We start from the raw sequence: 3491 nt of genomic DNA, 5'->3' as shown, positions 1-3491 counted from the left end.
ACAAGCCAACTGAAGCTGTCAGAATCTTTCACCCTCTCTGACGCTAAACACAGTGATTTTCACAGAGGGAAACAGTCTTCTTGAAAGAGAGAAGAAATGATGGCTGGTGATATCCCTCTAAGGCATTCAGTAAGCTCTATCGCAAAACCATCATACAGACATTATATACAGTAGATATGCTGTACAGTAGATGCAGATGTATGAATATAATACCTTTTAAACATACCCAGTTTCTAAAATGCTATCATACATTATGCATAATCAGTGGAGTCCATACTATGATGCATTGAGTAAAACAATATGGTGTAAGTGAAATATTTTAGAGATATTTATTAGAGTATAGTATGACATAGAATTGCTAACTATCTATATTAAATACTAATCATTTTAGCCAGGTTTCATTAAAGTAAGAATACTTTCTTTTAAAGGAAAGTAGGCTATACAGCACACAGAGTTGTCCCTGCATTTTTGATTATAACGCTTCCAGGTGTCATGGGCAGGACTTGTCAACTTTGTGCATGTCCACTTCTGGTGTAATAAGGTTTGGTATCTATCATCCTGTTACGCCCCGCCCCGACAGCCAACGACCAGCAGTAGCAGAGCGACGCGATCTCATTCATTTCAATGGAAACCGGGCGACTTCCGGCGACACGAGCGAAAGTGACCGTTGGCGACCGTATGGGCGTGTCCAGCGCCACGAGAAAGTTAAGAAAAGTTTAACTTTATGCAAATGTCAAGCACATTTCCGGAAGCGACTACCAATGAGAACAAAGCAGTGGAGTTCACGTCATTCTTCTCTCGTCAGTTACTGGCCTGGATGGTACTCATTTGTTTATGACAAGCAGATTTGGAAACGCGTCATTGTAAGAGACGAGCGACACACAGCGATAACGTCGCTGGCTGTCTGAACGAGGGGTTAGGCAGTGGTGGAATGTAAGTTAACGAAGTACAAATACTTCGTTACTGATTTAAGTACATTTTCCACGTATTTGTAATTAACATTAGTAAAATCTATAGTGCATACTTTTGACTTTTACTTTGTTACATTTCGCAACAAATGATCTGTACTTTTACTTTACTACATTTCTACAACACCATCGGTTCTTTACATATCTTTATAAACAACTTTTTTATTCAATCTGAACCAGCAGAGCTGGCATTACGATCCACCTGAAGTGGGCGTGCACGGCGCTGAAAGTGGAAATATTACATATTAGCGTGATAATCCCCTATTAACGTAGGTTAAGTTGGATATTGTAAGTGAAGTGCATTGTTTATATTTCTGTTTATAATAGACAGGTATCCACACTGTATTAATTAATCCAGCCCTTTTCTAACAATAGTTCAATTATAAATGGATACAAATGTCTAAATATGTGAGAAAAGCAGCACAATTATGACAAAACATTTTTTATATGTGACCCAGTCTGTAATAACCATACTACAGTTTCAAAATCTCATTCTGAGATAATGAGCATCAACGTCTGATTTTAGTAATTCATTTCATTATGATTTCAAGGTAACACTTTATTTTACGACCCGCAAAGTACCGCGTAATTAAACCGAATTTACAGCGTACCTATTTGTAACAACAGAGTACCTCTACAGTACGTACTTGTAGTTATAAGGGAATAATATTTTAAGTTTGGGGTAATAAGGGGGTAAGAATATATGGAAAATTATTCTCTAAGTATTTCATAACTACAGGGTACCTATTGTAATATTACGTGGTATGTATGACTTACGTCTATGGGTAATATGGTCTATGTGTAATAGTTTTTTTTTTTTCATATTTGCTACTTACCTGATGAAGTGTTTTGTATAGCCTACAGTTGATGTCTACAAGCCACGTCGGCAAATAAAATATAACACACAATAAAGATAATAGCAACTTGTACCTCTTTGATCTGTATATGTATACAGGAGTTACCAGGTAACTCTTATATTTGCGGGCTGTAAATTGAAGTGGGGCTTATTCCCCGATTGTTCTGTGTATGTACCAGGTAACTCTTATATTTGCGGGCTGTAAATTGAAGTGGGGCTTATTCCCCGCTTGTTCTGTGTATGTACCAGGTAACTCGCATATTTGCGGGCTGTAAACTAAAGTGGTGCTTTGTTCACCTCTTGTTAATAAATGTTATAGGGTAAATACCATAAACATACAGAATATTGTTATTTTTATTTTAAAACAACTTATTTCAAAACATCTTTAAAACACTATAATTAAGCCAACACTTAATGTTTATTATCACATAACTTTTATTTAAAATAAAAAGTCATGACAATTTTTCATTGTTTTTGCGGCTTGGCTTCCTCTGTTGGTGTTCTTGTCCACTCGGATGATGAGTTGATGTCGTCTCACAAATGCTGTTCTGCATTACATATAAAAAACATAAATGAAAGCCTTCAGTAAATGTTTCTTCACTGTGCCTTGACAGAAACAGAGTTTTCTAAGCCAGTTACGTTTATAAATGTTAGGCTTACTTATGTGCTAGCTAACCTGCTACCGTTAGCTAGCAACTTTCTTGAAAAACATTGTTTGAAATGCGTGAGTCATGTATTAACAAAACCAGTCACCTTATCCAGCATGCGGAACCTGCTAACATCACTCGCAGCTGTACTTCACAGTGTAGAACGTTTTTAAAACCTCTTAAAGAAAGTTCACCTCAGGATCGCGTTCCAGCAAACCTCCTGCAGACGACCGCGCGCTCTACACCTGCGCAGTAGTCTACGCATGTAGTCGACTTTTGCTTTAGCGGGAGCTGATATCTGCTGTTGTTTCATTCTGGTTTGCCATTGCATAAATTATATTTGGCTAAAATACTTGTGTTTACAGTAAATAAATTGCAAAGCACCACTTCAAATATGTCCGCAAATGTAGGAGTTTCCTGGTAAATAGGGAATAAGTTGCTATTTTTATTGTACTTACCTTAAAAAAAGATAACCACATTAAATCAGCTTGACTTTTGTTATTAAAAGCAAGTAATATAGGCTACTAAAATAAAAGTGATATGCTGTTATATTTATTTGCCGATGTGGCTCGTAGACATTGACTGTATACAACATTCAGTAGTCAATATGAAAAATTCACAATAAAAAATAAATAAAACATAATTTCCCCATAGATTTGACTAAGTCATACATACCACGGAATATTACAATAGGTCCTGTTGTTATAAAATACTTAGAGTATAAATAATTTATAATTCTTCATATTCTTACCCCCTTATTACCCCAAACTTAAAATATTATTCCCTTATACCTACAGGTTACCTACCCTGTTGTTACAAATAGGTACGCTGTAAATTCGGTTTAATTACGCGGTACTTTGCGGGTCGTAAAATAAAGTGTTACCGATTTCAATATTTGACGTGAACTTATTCAATCAATATTAAAGATATGAACAAAAATAAATTTGACACACTATTTTTGATAAGACAGTCACATTTATTTTGTTGGCAGCCAGCAATCATTCGTGTGTAGCCTATTTA

At 35.9% G+C, this 3491-nt stretch overlaps 1 long non-coding RNA gene across 1 annotated transcript; it reads right to left on the bottom strand.

Moving 5' to 3' along the window:
• Nucleotides 1-2113: 2113 nt before the first annotated feature.
• Nucleotides 2114-2697, bottom strand: LOC141280854 (uncharacterized). Its single transcript, XR_012335167.1, has 2 exons — nt 2578-2697; nt 2114-2372 (listed from the first exon to the last, which is right to left on the bottom strand). It is a non-coding gene; the product is annotated as an uncharacterized lncRNA (long non-coding RNA).
• Between the last annotated feature and the right edge of the window lie 794 nt (nt 2698-3491).

This window comes from Paramisgurnus dabryanus, chromosome 15 (assembly GCF_030506205.2).
Source record: "Paramisgurnus dabryanus chromosome 15, PD_genome_1.1, whole genome shotgun sequence".
Lineage (NCBI taxonomy): Eukaryota > Metazoa > Chordata > Actinopteri > Cypriniformes > Cobitidae > Paramisgurnus > Paramisgurnus dabryanus.
This window is presented reverse-complemented; position numbering and strand designations above follow the sequence as displayed.